Below are 21,473 nucleotides of genomic sequence, written 5' to 3' on the forward strand. Positions count from 1 at the left end.
AGTCCTCCCCATAGTTTCCAAAACTCTAACCAAGTTGGTACTTTTCTGAATTTTTGCCTAACATCCTTGAAACCATTTTTTCTTGCCTCCTTACTGGTTATCTAATTGCCCATTCATGCTTCTGCCTCTGGGAGTTCTCATCTGCTGTTTCCTCAGTCTGTAATGCCTCTCTCTCCTATGGAAGTGTCCAGATGGTGGCCCAAACACCTATATGTGCTTTGTCAATCTCACCATAAGCAAGTTCAAGACTCTACCTGGTTTATCTCATAGGGGAAATCTGCCCTTCCATCATCAGTCAAAGTGCACAGCCAGTGCAATGCAGCCTCTAAGAGGAGCAGCATTCAAGGACCCAGGCCCCTCTGACCAGCATACTCCCATTACTTTCCTCCTAGCCCAGGCATTTCCTTTTTTTTTCTCTCCCTGGGGCCATCAGCTGAGGTCTTCTTTAAGTGCCTCTGCTGAGAACTCCTCATTGGCTCTAGTGGATGAACTTTAAAGACATTTTTTTCCAACTCTGACTCTGTACTGTGTACTTTTTCACTCCAGGCCTCACCCATTCAGCCTAGCTCCCTAATCCATGAAACTGCAGGAGCTTTTGGGAAGCCTGGTGCACTCCTTCAACAGTAAGAGGACTCCCACATGTGTGCTAATCCGCCCTACTCTGTACCTGTGTGCCATTTCCCGGGTGAAATGGAATGGGGGAAATTAGAGCCTTCTCCAGATTTAGCCTCTGACTCATACTTTTGCAAGGAATGACTAAAGGATTGATTCTTTTTGTTGTTGTTTTGTTTTGTTTTTTGCTTTTTCTTTTCATCAGCTACTCCAACAACTGGTAGTTCAGGTCTATCAAGCTCAGTTGAGCTTCTGAAACTTATCATTTGAACGGTTCAAGTCTTTATTCAAATGTCGCTTCCTAATATAGTTTTCACTGAAGAAAACACTTAAGATTATTAGTTCCACCCCAAATTCCCTATATTTTTACCCTGTTTTATTTTTCTTTATAGTAAAGAAAATAAGAATTAGAGTCAGGGTTTATTTTGACTATAACTGATAGGAATGGTTAATGTATTTTTGGTGACAACTAAGGATAAGAAAATAAAATAAAATGATGTTTAAGTTCTTTTATTTCTAGGGGACACACAAGTTCTGTTTGGGCTTTGTTGAGTTTGAGGTGCATATTATACATCCATCCCCTGGAGAAGCAGAGGAGGAAGTTGGATATGCAAATGTGGATCTCAAGGGAGGAGTGGTAACCAGAGAAATAAGTATATGAGTTATCAGTCTTGCTTGTGACATGTAAGAGGCTATGACTAGATAAAATCACTGGCAGAGATGGTAGAAAGCATTCCAGGACTGAACCTTGGGGACACTTAAATACAGAGGGGAGGAAAAATGAGAAAAATCCAGCAAACAAGGCTAAAGGAGAAACCAAAAACACAGAAGGTGATCTAGAAGTGTGATATGTAGGAGACCAAGTGTAAAACATTTCAGTGAAGGAGTAGTCAGTTGTACCAAAAGCAGCTAAGAAATTGAAGGAGATGAGATAGAATTGAATGCATGTTAAAAAATTAGCATGCATCTAAGAAATTATTTAAGCAGTTTAAAAAGGAGATTTCCTTGATTTGATTTCTATCTGTATCATTGTACTCCAATTTAGAATAAAATTATACACATTGTCTGGCAATAGAAAGCCAGTCATTACGCACTGTGAACTAACTTCCACCAATCTTCTTCTCTGTTAGGTCCATGTTCTGAAGGAAATTTGGATTTTAACTTGTAAAATTAATACTAAAACATACCCTACCCCAGATTAAACAATCTATACTTTTACCTGTTTCTCGGATGTTTCCTGAATCAAGATCTAGAGAAGCATGATTCTATTCAAATAAAAAAGAACAGCAGTAAGATGATTACACAAAAGGCTGCAAAGAAATACGGAAATGCAAGCAATGCAGAGAAACTAATAAATAAGCACTTGCATACAAAGGAAATTTTATATCTACAAGAGCGTATTGTTTACTCCAAAGTAAAGTTCATGCTATCACTCAGCATGAAGTGCAGTTGTTATTATATTGCAGGTGGTGGTGTGTGGTGTTAATCTTGGGATGGTAACATTAAAATATATAGTCTAAGCAAATTAATGAGACTCAGATAACAACTCAAGAACATAATTGGGCTTATTAAAGTATAGCCTTCTCCCTTCCCTCCCTTCCTCCTTCCCCTTCCTCCCCACCTCCTCACCTCCCCACCTCCCTCCCTCCTTCCTTCTTTCTTTCCTTCCTCCCTCCCTCCCTCCCTCCCTTCTTCCTTCCTTCCTTCCTTCCTCCTTCCTTCCTTCCTCTCTCTCTTCCTTCCTTCCTTCCTTCCTTCCTTCCTTCCTTCCATTCCTCTCTTTCTTTCCTCTCTCTCTCTTTTTCTCTCTTTCTCATTTCAAATGAGATAGCAAGCTAAATCTTTGGCCTAGGTCCAGATTTGATCCCCAAATAGTTTTATATTCCTTATATCTATAGCAGCTGCTCATCCTCTCTACATTATGCTCCTTCCACTTTGCATAGCGGGCCGTATCGAAGTATCCAGCTTTGTACCGAGGCTTTCTGCAGTTACAAATTAAGACAGAATGTGTCTGGAAAGCATCAGAGCACACATTCTGCTCTCAGTACTGTCTCTGCATGCTTTTAAACTTTGCAGCATCAACTCTCGGAACTACTGACTTCATCTTGCTGAGAATTTTCTAATGCTGAAATTTATAGGTGACCATGTGTGGCTTCCATTGCTAGTCAATTGCAAATTAGAACAACTAACAAATATCTCAAACTAGAGTTTGTTTTGTTATTTGCTATCGGAAGTTGACCTTTACATTCCGTGAATACATTGTTTATGCATTTTATTTTCCATCTTTATAAAACATCTGGTGAAATAATTCAATAATTATTTTCTTATGGCAATAAAGCTGAATAAATATTCAGCATATTTGCTAACTAAAATGATGGTTTTCTTTTACTTTTAAAAAAAGTCCTGTATCTACCTCTGGGAAGAAAGATTTCCAATTTAGGGTAGAGCAGTGACTCCGGTTAATTTCATGCAAACAATTTCCTCCTTTTATCTCTATATATCAGTCCTAAATTAATACAATAGGTGCTCAGCAGCTAGCTTGGTTACACATTGATCTTGACCAGCTTGTTTACAGTGTTTTGGCAAGTTGCTGATGTACTTCTCCCTGGGGATAGAGCAGGGGTTAATTGCTGTTAAACTCTCAGTGCCAAGTAATGGTTCAGCCTCTCTGCTACATTAAAGATGACACTAATAAGGAAAGAGTGCAGTGGATTGCGCTATGTTGAAAATTGGACTAGTGGTGACAGAAACTTGGAGCAGAGCTGATGTAATAGGAAGACCATAATGTAATTATAACTGCTGAACATGTGTCGTACCAAGTTAAATGATACATTAACGAATCAAAACAGGTGATGAAGTGTTGCTCTTACAGCGGATAGAGGTGCTTTCAAGGTTAGATTGCCATTAATTTAATAATCTGTGATATGGATATTCTTCAAATCACAAATGAAATCAACCTTAATGCTTCAATACAGTATTGCTTCTTGAGTTTCAAATAGACAGGATAGAAGAAACAAAGCAAAAGTGAGCAGAGTTAAATGCAACTCATTCTGTGTTTAATTTTGTAGGAGCAGGTTTTACATTGTAAGGTGAGTGGTTGCCCAAGGCCTTCTTCTTGTCCCAGTAGCCTACTTGATCATTTTAATCTACAGATGGCCAGCCAGTAACTCGCAAGGGAACATAGACCTTTAGAAGGAAAGAATTACTTTTTTCAAACAAGCCATTATATTTTATCTATAAATAATATTTTAATAAGATTCATTCTAAATTCACAACAGAATATAAAACTGTCCCTGAAATCTTCTAATCTGGTACCTTGTAATTGTGTTCTAAGAATTTGCAAAGTTTTCAAACCTATTTTCTTACAGATTTTTAAATTAATTTAAAAACTCATAAATGATAACAGATCTATTATTCAGTGTCCATGATTTTTAATTTTTTGCCTTAATTAAAAAAACACTGTCATGATCATACTGAATTTATTTGTCATTGTTAGGATACAAAATAATACAATATTTTTAGTTGTACTTGGCATGTAAGGTCTCAGATTTATTTTAAACAATTATTAATTTTATGTTTATTTTTAAATATTATGGAATCTCAGTATATTATTCTATTGGCACCTATGAGATATTTTTAGATGTATACATATTTATCCATCTACATATATACATATATCATCTACATATTTATCCTTCTACATATGTATTTCTTATATATACCTATATAAGAAATATAAGCAATTTATTAACAAAAAAAATTTAAATGTTGTACCTATCGTATGCTGATTTCCATCATATAATGTACAATTTAATTTCAATTTTGCCATATATTATACTTTGTAGTGACAAGTAGTTATTGTTGTTGTATGGTATTTTACCAAATGATTGAAACCACTTCTAAAGTTTAATTAGTTGCCGTGAAGCAACTAATCTTATAATAGTAGCTATTATATTATTATAAGAAACTGGAAAATAGATGGATGAATTAAAAAGTAATCCTGCCATATCTGCCTTGAACATATTAGCTATAAAATTTGTTTTTACACTAGAGATCCAGTTTTAATTTGATATCTGTGCATATTCTCAAGACAAGCAGATTTGGATACTATTTGTTTTATTATTATTAATGGCATTAATAAGAACACATGCTATCAATTTTCTATTATTTAGAAAAAATAGTTTTGTAAGAACTAATTTTAATCATTTTAATACATAGCCAGGCAGCCTGTAATTGCCCTGGAAATATAGAACCTTAAAAGCATGGCCGGGTACAGTGGCTCAAGCCTGTAATCCCAGCACTTTAGGAGACCAAGGCAGGTGGATCACACAGAAATTGGAAAAACAAGAGCATCAGCAGTGCCCAGTGTGAAATGACAGCTGGAGAGCTCTACCTTAAATATTCTAGAAAGTCCATGACCCTCAAAGATCTTGCACTAACTTATGGTGGGTTAAGCCTCCCTAGAAAACATCTGAATTAGTTCAGTCATGGTGGCTCATGCCTGTAATCCCAGCAATTTGGGAGACTGATGTGGGTGGATCACAAGGTCAGGAGTTCAAGACCAGCCTGGCCAACATGATGAAACACTGTCTTTACTAAAAATACAAAAATTAGCTGTCATGGTGGCGTGGCCTGTAATCCCAGTCACTTGGGAAGCTGAGGCAGGAGAATTGCTTGAACTGGGACCTGGGAGGTGGAGGTTGGAGTGAGTCAGGATCACACCACTGTACTCCAGACTGGGCTACCAAGTGAGACTCTGTCTCAAAAAAAAAAAAAAAAAAAAAAGAAAGAAGAGAGAGAGAAGGAAAGAAATGAAAGAAAGAAAGAGAGAAAGAAAGAGAAAGAACATCTGAATTGAAAGTGTTTGTTAACTGGTTAAACAGTAGCTCAGAGAAAACTTATCTTAGCAGATATAAATGAGGCACATTATACACTTGCAACTGAGAGGTGAAATCCATTCCTACTGTATATTGAGGTCTAATTTTATACCAGGAATTATCCTAAGTACTGAGTATATATTATCTCATTTAATCTTTAAAGGTGAACAGCATGTTTCCAGATTACAGATATAAGATTGAAGTCCAGAGAGATTAAATATATTGTCCAAATCACACAGCTAGTAAGCTGCAGAGATGAGATTTGAATCTCAGGCTGTCTGACATCAGAGCCTCACCATTAACCAGAACACTTAATTGCTCCCAAAGAATAAGGAATAATGTAGAAGTCACGGTTTATATCTCGGAGTAATTGACATAATTTAATTATAAATTATTCTGTAGAAAACACCCCCTTATAACTTTAAATAAATGGTTGTATCACTCAGAAACTCCTTTATATTCTTTCTAGTCCCATTTGAGAATTAAGCATTGCAGAACCACTCTGATATTCTATAAAGATGTGTGTCTTTCTTTAAATGACAACAGATATTTTTCTGTGTATTATTGATTATTTAGGGGTTCAGCAGCTAAGGTCATTTGTTTATTTATTTCACCAATCATTTAATAAATGCTTATTTTGTGCCAGAAGGTGTGCTTGCAGTGAACAGCCAAGATTGAAGACCTCAACTTTAAAGGAACTAGCAGTCTCTAATGGAAAGGAAAAGAAATTCGTTAGAAAATACAGAATTAACTGAAAATTGAAAGGATGGTGTTGATGTACAGACACCACATGAAGTAAAAACTTATTTCAACAATCTTGAGTTTGGTGTGGGATCTGGATAAACTGAGACAAAAAAGAGAGAAAGAAACAGATGGAGATGACAAACAGAGAGAGATGAATGGGGGAGGGAGTATTTTAATAAATCTCAACCTTCTTCTTAACGACTGAGCTAAATGATAAACATCAGGAAACATATTACCAAGTATGGTATTATTGGAGTAACATAAATAATACTGATAGAATTTAGAATGTTTGAGGATTAATAGAAAAATTCAGGTTTAGAGAAAAAGAGGGGCAATCATTATTTTATCGAAGGTAGACAAAAGTCAATGAAAGATTATTTGTAAAAGAAGGCCTTACTTAGATTTGAAATTTGTAAATATACATAAAGATCACTGTCTCAGAAGTGTGAGAAATGGCTAAAAATGAATAAATGGGAGAGTAAGAAAAATATTGAGAGGGTTGGAATAATGATACCATAATTATGAAAAATGAATGAAGGCATCACACATGGATCTTGAGAAGAGGAAGCCACCTTGGAAGATGCTAAAATGTAGGACTTACAGGATGTGTATAATTAATTTCAGGAGATAAGAAAAATAAAAAATCAAGTTTGACTGTCACAATCCTCTCACAGGCAATTTAGTGACCTTTCTTTAAAACTAGAAAATATTAAACTGGGGGGCAGCCAATTGGGGAAAGAGTATGGAAATAAAATAGAACATCCAAAATGAACTTGATGGTACCTCAGAAGTGAAGTAAATAGATAGAATTCGTAGTGATCCAGGTACCCATGAGTAAGAGAATGAGACCAAAGCCTAGGGTCACTACTACTCAACAGATGGGTAACCTGAAAATGTCTTACTACAAGGGAAGGAGAGTTACTTCTGAGAAGGCAGAGAAAAGTCAATAATATCAAATGAAAGCGTTAAGTAATATATCGTTAGGTAATATATTACCTAAAAGTTACCATTGACTTTTATCACCAGAAATTGATTACTGTCTGACGAAAGAAGGAGAGTGGCAGAAGCTACTCTATAGGAAGTAAAGAATGAGAGATAAAGATGTGTATTGCACATGCGTACACCACTAGGAACTATATTGTATTTATTAAGAAAGGAGAAATTAAATGTGGGGCTAAGATAGGGTTGAGAGGAAATTTTAAGTTTAAATAAGGAAGAAACTAGACATTCTTTGCATGAAAAAGAAAAAGAATGAGATAAGAGGAAGAAACAAAAATATAGTGCAAGAGTAAGTGAGCTATTTATATGATTGGGTACAGTCAAAGGAGAAATGTAAACTTTCAGACATGAGATAGTGAATTCTTCCGTGAAAACTGAAAGGGATCATGAATGATTCCTTGTAGAAAAGTATAAACTTTTCTTCCTGTCAAACTTTATTGTTTACTTGTTTGCTTTTCTGTGAAGTAGAGGATGGGATGAACGTTGTTGTGTATAATGTTGAAAATTATGAAACAGAAGACTTGAGGAAATTGGTAATCTAATTATAATAGCAGCTGGGATTGTGTTAGAAGCATTTAATTAAAAACATAGAGAAAGCTCACAAGAGAGCATTGGGGAAGTGGCTGTATTTTAGTTTCAGAAGGGAAGTAAAAAAATCCTTCTCAGAACCAACAGGCCTATAAGAGCCAGTGCAAATTTTGATTGGTTTCACTTTTTTTTCCTATTTTTAAAACTTAATTTTATGTTTTCTCCCTTTTATGTAGTATTTGATTATTTTAAAAAAAAGGATTCCTTGGTCCTCAGGCTTTTTAAGAACAATAGATAAAGCTAAAGATGAAGATCTGAGGCACTAAAACAAATAAATGAGAGCATTCTTGTGCTGTTTAAGAGCTGTCTGAAATCAACTTGGAGAGTTATATAAGCAGATCTTAGTTTATAAAGATTGCCCCAAATCAAACAGAGTATGTACAATAATTCACCGAAAATTGCTCCTGAGTTAATTGCATGCTACTGCTGACCACAAGGAAACACAGAAAAGAAAATCCCCAAAAAATCTCGAGTCAGCAATTTCTGGCTAACGTCTCCCTGGTTTATGTTGCTCTGTCTATTTAATTTTCTTTTTCAAGATGGCATTCAGAGTGATATTTCATTTTATGATTTTTTTTAGATGATTCATGTATTAAGTTTATCAAACAATTTGTTGGGTTTTGAGGTCAATTTTTAAAATAAGAAAATCTAAATAATACTTGAAAAATTCTGGGCATGCATCATTAATGAAGGTAACACAATCCAAAATGAACAGTTGCTATCACTTTTTATTTATGCAACACCTTTTCCCAAGTTTTTTTAAGTATGATTTTATTTTTAATTGATATACATTTGTGATGTTTGAAAACATGTATTATACATTGCGGATGATGAAATCAGGCTAACTAACATATCTATTCCCTAAGTGTTTTATTTTGATCATCATTATTGTTATTAAGGCATTAATTGTTGTATCTGCTCTTTAAGGTTTCAAGTTATATAGCTGGGCTTAGTTTTATGATAATACCTATGATGACAAACATTATATGGGATATAGTATTAGCCAGGGGAAGTTTAGACAAATATTCTTGAACCCGTTGACCAATTCTTTGTTGCCTTCTCCTGCCTACCCTTCCCAGCTTCCAATGACCGCTATATTCTGCTCTCTAAATATTTCACAGGAGTGAGACGATGAGATTTCATTTTCTGTGCCTGGTTTATTTCACTTAACACAATGTCCTCCAACTTTATGCATATTGTTGCAAATCATGGGATTTTATTTGGTATTATATCTGACTTTTCTAGTGTGTGTGCATGTGTGTGTGTGTGTGTGTGGTAAACCAAAAGTAAAATTTTAAGCCCCCAAGCAACTGAATGGATCCCCCTCTCTGCCAAGGGTATCCATCTCCAAAGATACCTGAAAAACTGGGCTGTGAGGGGAAGCGGTAGGGATTGGACGTGCCTCATTATGTCCTACTCCGTTTGGAAATTAGACACAATTAACCAGCATTAACATTAAAATGGAGATCTTAAGACTGACCAAACAAAATATTTGTAGCAATAAGATACCAAATTCCGGTCAGACTCTGGTATAGCATCACATGTCAGATAGTGAGCCCTGAAGGAAATCAATGTATTTTAACCCAAAATATATTTCTTTGATATGTTTTGAAATGTCCTTGCAAAGCTGTCTCTTGTGGGGGAAATTTACATTTTGTGGAGAATCTTCATCCCTTACTGGATCTTTTCCATATCGTCTGACACCTTTTAAGGTATAAAAAGAGACTTTCAGATCTAACCTCTCTGAAGCCTGCTACCTAGAGGCTGCCTCTGCATGATAACCACCTTAGCTTCTACACCCTATGCCCCACTGCGGATCTTACCTTAACTCAGGCTGACTTTAACTCTTCAAGCAGTGCTTAACTCTATCAGTCAATTTCCAATCAGGAACTTTTTGAATCCACCTATGACCTGGAAGGCCCCATTTCCAGGTGCCTTGCCTTTCTAGACCAAACAATTGTATACCTTACATGTATCGATTTATGTCTTTGACTGTAACTTCTGTTTTCCTAAAATGTATAAAATTAAGCTGTAACCCAACCATCTTGGGCACGTGTTCCCAAGACCTCCTGAGGTTGTGTTGCAGGCCATGGTCCTTAACCTTGGCAAAATAAACCTCAGACACTTTTTGGTTTGCTGTATCCATATCACATTTTCTTTATCCATTCATCTGTCGATAGGCATTTAGGTTGATTCCATATCGTGGCTGTTGTGAATAGTGCTGCAATAAACATGGGTGTGCAGATGTCTCTTTCACACACTGATTTCATTTCCTTTGGATGTATACCCAGTAATGAGATTGCTGGATCATATGGTAGTTCTATTTTTAATTTTTTGAGGAATCTTCCTACTGTTTCTCATAATGGCTGTACTAATTTACATTTCAACCGACAGTGCAAAAGAGTTTCCTTTTCTCCACATCTTTATCAGCATTTTTAATTTTTTGTCTTTTTGATAATAGCCAATCCAACTGGGGTGAGGTGATGTTCTGATTTCGATTTGCATTTCTATGATGATTAGTGATGTTGAGCATTTCCTTCGGGTATCTGTTGGTCATCTGCATGTCTTCCTTTGAGAAATGTCTATTCAGGTCTTCTGCCCATTTTTATAGGAAGAATATATTTTGGTGTTCTATTATACAGTAGGATGACTACAGCTAATAACAATATAGTGTATATTTCAAGACAGCTAGAAGATTTTTAATATTGTCACCACTAAAAATTGATACATCTTTAAAGGGATGGATATGGTAATTAACCTGATTTGATCATTTTACTATGTACACATACACTGAAATCTCACATTGTACCGCATAAATATGTACTATTATTATGTGTTCATCATAAATTTAAAAAATTAGTTTAAAAAATGGTTGATTATGCCAAAGATTTATAATGACTTTCTTTGACAAGCACTGATATAATGATAGAGATTCTTCTAATAAAGTATTTCATAATTAGGGAAGTTGTAATTTGCTAACAGAGCTCACAACAGCTGCCTGTGGAATAAGGCAATATGCTTTTCCTCTCCCTACTGGGCCTAATTCCCCAGTAACCTTATTGAAAATGTGCATGGGCTACAAAACTAAAGATTAACTGTCCAGGGACCTGCTTCCTGGAGCTTATTTGAAGATTAAATCAAATGGCAGACAATATATATTTGGTAATACGGCTTTGTTGCAGTCTTTTCCCATGTAGTGCCAAGTGTAATAGAAGGGGATGACACTTTATAGCTATTAAAAAAAGATTTTTCTAAATGTGAAATAGTTTTGTTCTCATGCTGAAATAGAAATGAATAATTTATTTCTTCATAACCAAAAGCATTTTCTGCTTTTTGAACATATAATAAAGACTCTCTAATTACAAATGTTCCATAATTACAAATTGTTCATTTTAAAAGGTGATTATTATTCATTATCTATTTATTTCATAACAAATGCCACTAAAGGTGTTAAAGATAAGTTTAAAATGCCAACTAAGATATTGCAACATTTTAAACAGAAAGCAGTTTAAATATATATTTTAAAACATAGCTTTTAGACTACACATTAATAAATGTATTTTTATTTAACAAATCATAGAACGATGGATGAAGACGTTCTGCTTTTAAAAATATTATATTTAGAATGCCTGTGCGGAGACACTGATGTGTGATTTGTCCTCATAGCAGACATCTGAAGAGCAAGTGACATTCTTACACAAAATCCATATTGGTGATGTATTTAATTACAGAGCTGATTGAAATTGACAGCTTTAGTGACCTGCGTTTGCACTTGTGGTGATTGATGTGTGCTTCAACTCTGGTTACTTTTAAACCAATTCACATATTGCTCAATACTATAATATCATCCTGTCAAATTGCAAACTGCATTTTTACAAGTGGGGAGACTGGAGAGAGTGCATGTTTAATTAAAATGAGATAGAGATGAATTGTCTAAAAACACCTATACAACTGTTAAACTGGGACCACTGTTATTTGAAAGCAGAGTGAAAGAAAATTCAATATACTTACAGGCATTTATGTTCCTGGAGTCATCTTTTCTCTTATAAAAATATACTTGACTGCTGTTCATGTAAGAAAGAGGTCCCAGAACCTTCTGCTGCTATCTCTAAAGCCTTACTTTCTTTGATATGGTGTCAGCCTTTAAAAATAAGTAAAACTCATGTCTTAGAACAGGAAGGGACATTAATGATGTTGTAACCCAAATCTCCTGTGTGTTTTTGTCTTGTTGTGTTTCTTTGTTACTCTCTCTGGCTAGATAGGTTCTACCCAGAGAGGTAACTTGTCTGTAGAGGTGCACAAAATTGGTTTTACTGCATAAAACTGGGGCTAGAATTCATATCTTTTCTGTTTCAGTTCAATGTACTTTTACACTATACAGAATCACCCTTTCTAGATAGTTTTCACTCTTTAACTCACTTTGTTGGCTACGGACATATTAGGATTACAGTCTTTACTATCAAATCATCCACTTAATTTAGGCAGTTTCAATTACATTTTAAATAACAGTAAAAAGAAGCTTTGATTGAATCTTGCTGTATACCATACTTTGAAATATATTCTTAACCTAAATTACATCTCACAACATATATGCAAGGTAGGTGATATTACTGCCAATTTACGGATGTGTGGTGAGACTAAGGAAGGCTCAGCAAACTTTACAAATGGCCTCAGGCCCTAGCAGATAAAATTTGAATCCAGTTTTGTTGAATACAAGGCCCACAACCATTCTTACCACACAATATTATTTTCTCATACCAGAAAAAAAAGTCTTAAAATAGACTTCTTGTCTTAAAATATCATTCTTGTCAGAATGATAAATAACTCTTGAAGGAGACTGTCACATATCTAATTGTTAAGAATAGAGATCCACAAACTTGGGTGGTTTAGATATATATCTTTCCGAAATGAAAGATTGCTGGATAGCGTAATCTCCAAAATCTCTTTCCCAGATGTGGAAATTTATGCCAGAATTAAATTTGTCACTTCATTGAAAGACACTAGTTTTAACAATGTTAGGGTCACTGGAAATTTTAAAATCATACAAACAAAATAGCTTAAATCACCATTCCAACTACTTAGGCAAGCCAGTTCCGTTTCCAACATTTCTTAGTTTCCTTAATATGTGATGAACTGGAGAGGAGTAAGCATAAATGTCCCTCCTGCCTTTATTGCCTCAAAATGTTTGCTCTCCTTTAATTCCTTATATGGCAACTCATCTCTACTCCAATTCATTCCACTCATAGACTTATGCTTTCTTCTTCATTCCTTAAACTATCATGAAAGGATATCACAATATGGCATAGAAAAATGGTACAACAAGGTAACCCAAAATTAAATATCAGAAACATTGCATATTTTAGCCTTTCCTGTGCCAGGTTCGACTGTTTCTATTTAGACTCTACTTGTCACTATTTTCTATATCTGTTAAGTACTCTTTTTCATGTTTCCAGCTCTTTGACTACTGAGTTTTTTTTAGTTTGGCTATAATGCAATGCCATAGGAAACACAAAATTCAGCATATAATTCATATATATGAAGCAAACTTTCTTTTTTTTTTTTTGAGATGGAATCTTGCTCTGTCACCAGCCTGGAGTGCAGTGGCACATTCTCGGCTCACTGCAACCTCCGCCTACCAGGTTCAAGGGATTTTCCTGCCTCAGCCTCCCAAGTAGCTGGGATTACAGGTGTGTGCCACTGTGCCCAGCTAATTTTTGTATTTTTAGTAGAGATGGGGTTTCACCATGTTGGCCAATGATCTTGATCTCTTGACCTCATGATCTGCCCCCGTAGGCCTCCCAAAGTGCTGGCATTACAGGCGTGAGCCATCGTGACTGGCCAATTGTTTGATTTCTTATCAAATCAATTATATATAAACATTATTAAAAATTGTAGACTAAAAATAAAAGTATATTTCTTATCTTTCCTCAAACTCTCCTATTCCCCTTAGAAAATACTTAACAAATAAAAAAGGTTATCAACCCAAAAAATAGAAAAAATAGGGAGAAGTCAGCAGATAATATCAACAAATTTTTAGAAGATGCAAAGAAAATAAAAGGAAAAATAGGTGAAGCCAAAGAATATACAAGAGGTAGGCACCCACATAAGACATGCAGATTTAAACCACTGATCTCTAAGAGTTTAAGAACTGAAAAAACCCACTCTCTGAAACATAAATGAGTAGGGGGATCAAGTAGTGTTCCATTTACAGAATAAGGCATTTTAAGCAATAAAGGATTTAATATAGGACATTAGTTTTTTTAAAAAGCTATTGAAAGAGCTGATAGATAGCTTCTGGACCGGCTCTTCCAAAAGATGAAAAGAGCAATACAGACCAGAAACCCTAAAGAGATTACTTCTAAGTGGCTGTGGAGTTTTGAAATTTAGAAGTTACCCATATTGCATTTTGTAATCATGCTATAACTGCTGCTTCATACTTAGGAATCTAGAGAACAGACCGTGGAATTCCACTGAATTCTAAGTCATGTAAAGAACACTAGCAGAAGGAGGGTTTGATGATATTAGGTGCAATCCACAATGTTTCCCTCAGTAGGAATGAGGAACAAGATTAAAAACATGTCCATTAAAATCTCATTTTTTCCCTCCTTATCCTCGGAATCCAGGTGATAACTCACTGTGTACTCAAACAGGAGAAGAAACATTTGTTTTTCTGGATAAATTTATCATAGGATACTTGACACCAGGTGCAATGAATGACAAGAGTGAGGCATTGTACTGGAAACAGAGGAATCAAATACAGAGAATGATGAAACTTTCACCCCCCTCTTAACAAAGAAAAAGCAGACCATGCATAAGAGGGTTAAAGGTGTAAGAATTTGAATTATAGTTGCTATGGACTGAATGTGTCCTTCAAAATTTATGTGTTGGAAACTCAATCCCTAATGCAGTCATATTGGGAAATTAGGCCTAATGGGAGGTGTTCAAGTTGTGGGGGTTCTGCCCTTGTGAATGGATTAATGCTACTATAGAAAGGGCTTAAGGGAGTTGATTCTCACTCTTCTGCTCTTCTGTCATGTGAAGAAGAAAGTGTTTCCCTTCCAGAGGATGCAGTGTTCAAGATTCCATCGTGGAAGCAGAGGCTTAAACCTTACCAGACTTCAGATACTGGCACCTTGATCTTAGACTCCTCTGCCTCCTGAACTTTGAGAAATAAATCTCTGTTCTTTCTTTTCTTTGAGATGAAGTTTTGCTCTTGTTACCCAGGCTGGAATGCAACGACAGGATCTTGGCTCACCACAACCTCCACCTCCTGGGTTCAAGCAATTCTCCTGCCTCAGCCTCCCGAGTAGCTGGGACTACAGGCGTACGCCACTATGCCCAGCTAATTTTTGTATTTTTAGTACAGACAGGGGTTTCACTATGTTGACCTCGTGATCTACCCACCTCGGAAATTTCTGTTCTTTCTAAATTACCCAGTCTGTAGTATTCCGTTATAAAAGCACAAAACAGACTAAGACAATGTCAGCATTCTCAACTCAACCTTGGAAGCTAGGTACCAAAGGAACATTGACAGCAAGCAATTTCAATATAAATTTCTATAAGCAAACTATCAAAATATGAGGTTAATATAAAAGTAGTTTCAGACATAATACCTCTTTTAAAAAGGCTATGAGTGACTCTCTTGGAATTCCTGCTAGCTTAGAGAGAAATGAGACTAGATTGAAACAGAATGATAGTACCCCAGGTATAAGAAAAAGATGAGGGAATAAGGTAGGGTGAGGGACAAGAAGGAAGAGAATGAAAAAATAATAAGAGGAAAGTGATAGATTACCTGATGTGCTGAGAAGTATTAAGATTCTGTAATTTTGTCAGCACATTTGAAAACATTTAATAAGAGGTATGTAGAAATGATGCAGAAAAATTCAAAGTATATTTTTATCATCAAGTAAAACTAAGTATGTAAAGTATATATGTCACAGATATTTTATGTCCAAATAATAGTTAATAGTCTTAATTATGCAAATCTTAAGTATTTATTGTAAAGTAATAATGACATTTTTCATATTGAGATTTAAAGAAGTGAACTATGCACACACATATAGAGATATATAATTGTTAGATTCTGTATTCATTTCAAAAATTTTACCATTATATAATGATGATATTTCAAAGAATCCACACTTAAAAATTATAGAGAGAGTATAGTTGTGTTACTTTTACATACATAAATCAATACAAATATTGAAGACTAAAGGTTGAATTGTATTGTATCCTGGGAGTAGGCTGTGGTGAGGAAGTATGTCAGAGGCAGTGGTATTTTGTTGTAAATCTTTTTAAATAGATGGATTTTTAAAATACATAAAAACTTTACTTAAACTATGCTTTAATTGTACAGAAAGTACTACAAATTCATTGAAGAACAGCTGGAAAATACAGACTTCTTTGTGTGTGAAAGAGCACACTTTCTTGGGAAGTAGAGTGGTTAACAGTGACCAACAGACCAACGCCACCCACTGGGCACCTACACATCTTACTCCAAAAGACACAAAGGATGTTTCACTAATACAAATCAAGGGGAACACAGATTCCTCTCGGCAACTCCCCCAACCACATCCCTTTCAGGAGATGGGAAATCTCCCAACCATTTCCTGATGGCAGCAGTGATTCACTAGAGATAGATCACCTTCCTGTTTCTTACAAAGAACATTTTCTTTAGATTTTTTGGAGTCTTCATTTGTTACTTTTATTCTAAGTCCTCTTACGGCCATCAGACCAGCATTTGTACAGATTGCCTTGATGTCAGCACCAGAGACATCATGTTTAGCCATGATCAAGCAGCCCAGGGTTACATCATTGCCCAAAGTGATCCTGCTTGTGTCAATCTGAAAGATGTACTTCTCAGTCTTTTCATCAGGCAGAGGGACCTTGATCTTTCTGTCAATGCAGCCTGGTCTGATAAATGGCAGATCCAAAGTTTCTATTTGGTTTGTGGCCATGATAGCTTTCACATCTCCCCTAGAATCAAATCCATCCAACTGGTTCAACAGTTCCAACATGATTCACTGAATTTCTCTCTCACCACCAGAATTCGAGTTATATATTTTTGTCCTAGTGGCATCAATTTTATCAATAAACATGATGAATGGTGCATGTTCTTCAGCAACTAGAAATAATTCCTGTACGGGTTTGAGTCCATCACCTAAGTACTTCTGAATATGTTCAGAGCCAACCATTCTCAAGAAAGAGGCTGAGGTTTGGTTTGTTGCTGCTTTAGCTAACAAGGTTTTACCTGTGTCCAGTGGACCAGAGAGAGTGACCCCCTTCAGAGGCTTTATACCAATCTCTTCATAGGATTCAGGATGGGTGAGAGAAGCTCTACAGATTCCTTAAGTTCCTGAATTCAGTTGTCCGGCCCTCCCCCCATTTTATCAGCATAGGTCTCCTGGGGGCCTTTTCCACCTTCATCACTGCGACCAGGGGATCTGTGTCATCCATCAGCGCTCCTATCATGGCATGCACCTTGTGGTTGAACAGGACCAAGCCAGGTTTCAGCAGATCCTTATCTACAAAAGAAAGAACGCTGATGTAGTGTTCTGAGCCCACAGATGTAGACACGATGGCATGATTGTCATAGATGATCTCTTCCAAGGTTCCTATTGACATTAGCGTCCCCCTCAGACCATCCACTTTTTATCTTTCCTCCTCTTGCTTTTCTTCTAAAGACTTTATTTGTTCCTGATTTCTAATGAATTCTTCCTCCTTGAGAAGATAGTCTTTAATTCTTTCTAACTCCAATAATTTTAACGAGCACTGAGTGTGAGGTGTCGCCAGGGGCAGTTTGCTGGCAGCACCTGGTCTGTTTTCTTCTTTTTCTCCACTCTAGTTGGTACAAGAGTTTCATATTTCTTTTTCTTGTCCTTGTCATCCTTCTTGATCTCCAGGGCCGTGACCACCACTCTGACTTTGACTCCTCTTGCCTTGGCACCAGAAATATTTAAAGGAAATAATAAAAAATAAAATAGAACAGTCGATGATACTTGCTAAAAGCATACTGATAGATATCTTTAAAATTATGTACACATATGTGATACATACACATACATTTCTGCATTTCATTTATAATATCTTCACTTGGTATTTAATAAATTTCAAAAATGTATTTTGCATCTCAAAAAGTGTTACACAAAAATATTATATTCACTCCTTTGAGGTATTTAGCCTGTATTGTCTTTTAATCATCATAAGTAAGGCAGAAATTATCTGTTTACATGAATAATCTTCTCAAAATGACATTTAATTATACTTTCTTCATTACAGTTATAATAGCTTTTTTAAACTGTTAAAGATCTAATCCATATGGAATATATTTTCTTCTATAATATGAGACCCTAATATTACTCATTTACAAATGATAAAGTGATATTACATAAAGACTGTTGAATAATTCACGTTTTATGCTAATTTCAAACTGTTAAATAAATATATATGTTTGGGTATGTTATTCCCTATAACACAGTTTTCTTTTTGTTTTCTTCTTCAGTTTTTTGTATCATTTACTGTCTAATCAAATAACTGGTCATTTATAGTTTGCTTATAAAGTAAGACATCAGTAAAATATTAAAAGTGATAATTGGCATACATAAAACTGATAATTGGCAAACAGTAAAACATTTGTTATAAAATTTTGTAGAAATAATTGATCAGATTAATGAGGTTTTATATTACACTTGCTTTTCTATAAATACTTATTATTAATGTGGAAAATTATTCTATTTTTAAGTTGTTAAGCCAACCTTGCACTCCTGAAATAAATTCAACTTTGTCACAATATATTAGCTTTTTAAAAAATATCATTAGTTTACTATGCTAATATTGTTGTCATCAGAGAGATTACCCTGACCATTTTCTTTTTCTTAATGTCTTTGTCATGCTTTGGTATCAAGGTTATCCTGGACTCATAAAATTTGTTCGAAAGTAACAAGAGTTTATGTTACTTTGGTATGAATTCTTGACTAAATGTTTGGAAGAATTTACTGCTAAATCAATGAGGCCTACAGTTTATATTAACAGAAGATTATACAGTAACCATTAATTTTCTTTTATATTTTGCTCTATAACCATTCAAATGTATTTTTAAAATGTTTTTGCCCAGAAACTTGAACAAGTTGTATAAAATTTTATATTCTTTTAATAAATACTCATAAAAGTATCGTATCTATTTAATATCTATAAGGTAAGTATGAATGCTTACTTTTCTATCTGTGATGTTATATATTTCTCAATCTTTTTTGAATCTCTATTTTCTTTTCCTTTGGCCAATTTTGAGAGGAATGTGTCAGGTTTAATAATCTTTAAATATAGAACTTTTTATTAATTTTCCTTATTAGATTTGTATATTTATTAATATATTGACTTCTGTTTATTATTTTCATCCATCTTATTACTTTTTGCTTAGAATGCAATTCTATTTCTAAACCTTAAAAAGATGCTTACAACTTTAATTTTAAAGGTATTAAAACATTTGCTAATATACTGAAGGCTATAGGTTTGTTTATAAGCACATCTTCAGTTGTATTTCATAAGGTCTTTTTCTATATCACATTGTTATCAAATTTAGTTCAAAATATTTTAGTTGCATTTTCACTTATTTTAGTCCATGTGTTATTTAGCTTATATTCTTAATTTCCAAATATCTAAGATGTTTTCATTTGTCTTTTACTTATTAATCTCTAGTGTAAATTTAATGTGGTCAATGAACTTTATCTATGTAATTTCAGTCCTTTAAATTTTGTTCTATATGAGATTATCCAGCAAATTCTCTCTTTGGTGAACACCCTGTTTATTCTTGAAAAAATGTACATTTCCCTTTTAATTGGCTTCAGTTTTCCATGCATACCAATTTTTTTGTTGCTAACATTTTTTATATTTTTGTTGCTGACATATTTGATATTTTTGTCTATTCTCTTTTTAAAACCATTTATAAAGAAAATCATTTTTCTTAGATTTCCAGTTGGTTAGCTGACTCATGGTAAATGTTATAATTATATGATCCCTGGTCCCAGTATTAACCCTTCTTAGCCAAGGACGCCCTCCTCTTTATTCAAGGTCCCAATCATACTCCCTATCTTTTCTTAATAAAAATATAAAAGTTATACACACATATCCATAACACAAAATATATTTATCTATTATGTGTTCTCTATATAATATGTGCAAATATATTTAAATATTATATTTTATATAATATTTTATTGGCTTGCTGACAGTAAATATAGATATTTGCATGAAAAACACCCCCATTTCCTTTTATTTTTTAAGAATAAGTTTTGCTCAGTATAATATTCTAAATTGGCAGTTTATTTATTTCAGTATCTTAAACATATCTTTACAGGGTCTAATGGATCCGTTGTAGTTGTTAAGAAACCAGTTATCAGTCAATTACTGTTTCAACGTTATCTTTTTTATTTTCTGGATGCTTTTACATCTTTTTTAAAATTTCTTCTTTTTTCTTTTAGTTTTGCTACTCAGGTATAATTTCTTAAAAAGTTACATTTTAATATGGTGTTGGTGTTCTGAAAACAGTGGATTGGCATCTTTTATTTGTTTTGGATAATTATCTATGATATTTCTTTAGTTATTACTTCTATACTTTTTTCTTTTTCCTGTTCTTTTGCAATTTTGTCTAAATATACTATTCCTTCTCTTATCTGTCACAAATTCTTTTTCCTGGGAGTTTTCATTTTTTTCTTTTCACTTAGTTGCAAACATTTTAATTCTCTGTTTACTTTGCTTAACCTTTATTTAATCTGCAATTAATTGTTAATTTTAGCTTTTATATTTTTTCAGGTATACAATTTTTCCTTTTTTTCAATTAACTATGTCAATTGTATACTTTCCTTTTTTCTGCTAATGTTCTCAAGCTTGAATTTTGTTTTGTTGAATGTAGTAAACATAGTTGATTTATAGTCTGGTATTCTTGTAAGGCTAATATGATTTTTACTTTTTCTGTTGTATTCACTCTTGTTATCTTGTCTTCTTAAATGCCTGGTTGTACAATCACTTATTTTATACCTTAGGTCGAATATCTTAAAAAAAATATTTAACTATTTTCTCCTCTACCTTTGTCAAATCTATTTCCACAAGTCATCTTCACTTTATTACTAAAGTAATCCACATATTAGATTACTAAAGCAAATATGTGAAACATCTTCCTTTTCTCTCCTTAAATCATCCCATGTTTATTAAAACTAAAAATTAACTGTTTATTTTTACATCTAATAAAAATATATAAAATATGTCCAAAGATACCACCGACTATTATCTCTGAATTAGTCCTAATTCAATCAGGAAAATAATATTAAAAATTAAGCATGGTAATAAACCTTTGAAATTAGAGAGCCAAAGGTAAAAATTAGATGTATACTGAGCTAGTGTGCTTAAAGATGCTGCTAAAATAGATCCCAGAGGCCAGGCTGAAGAGAAATGACCATGGACTCTGAGGAGGCTACATTAACTTTGTACTGCTTCTGATAAATCTTGGTCTGGGCTACCACTAATCCTATTATTTAAAGGAATGACTTACTTTTCCTTATGCCTTCCTAATTTTGCATGAGTGCTTTACATTAAATAATCAAAATCAGAGCTCTCATGGAAATATATATATATTATATATTATATAATATATAGCATATA

General features: G+C 34.2%; 1 long non-coding RNA gene and 1 pseudogene across 1 annotated transcript; both read right to left on the reverse strand.

Moving 5' to 3' along the window:
• Positions 1-1,504: 1,504 nt before the first annotated feature.
• On the reverse strand, positions 1,505-12,335 carry LOC116533868. Its single transcript, XR_004261480.1, has 3 exons — positions 11,832-12,335; positions 3,026-3,217; positions 1,505-1,877 (listed from the first exon to the last, which is right to left on the reverse strand). It is a non-coding gene; the product is annotated as an uncharacterized LOC116533868 (long non-coding RNA).
• Positions 12,336-16,277: 3,942 nt separating this feature from the next.
• Positions 16,278-17,831, reverse strand: LOC116533779 (annotated as a pseudogene).
• Positions 17,832-21,473: the final 3,642 nt, after the last annotated feature.

Source organism: Sapajus apella, unplaced genomic scaffold (genome assembly GCF_009761245.1).
Source record: "Sapajus apella isolate SASKATOON/1434 unplaced genomic scaffold, GSC_monkey_1.0 scaffold84, whole genome shotgun sequence".
In the NCBI taxonomy this organism is placed as follows: domain Eukaryota; kingdom Metazoa; phylum Chordata; class Mammalia; order Primates; family Cebidae; genus Sapajus; species Sapajus apella.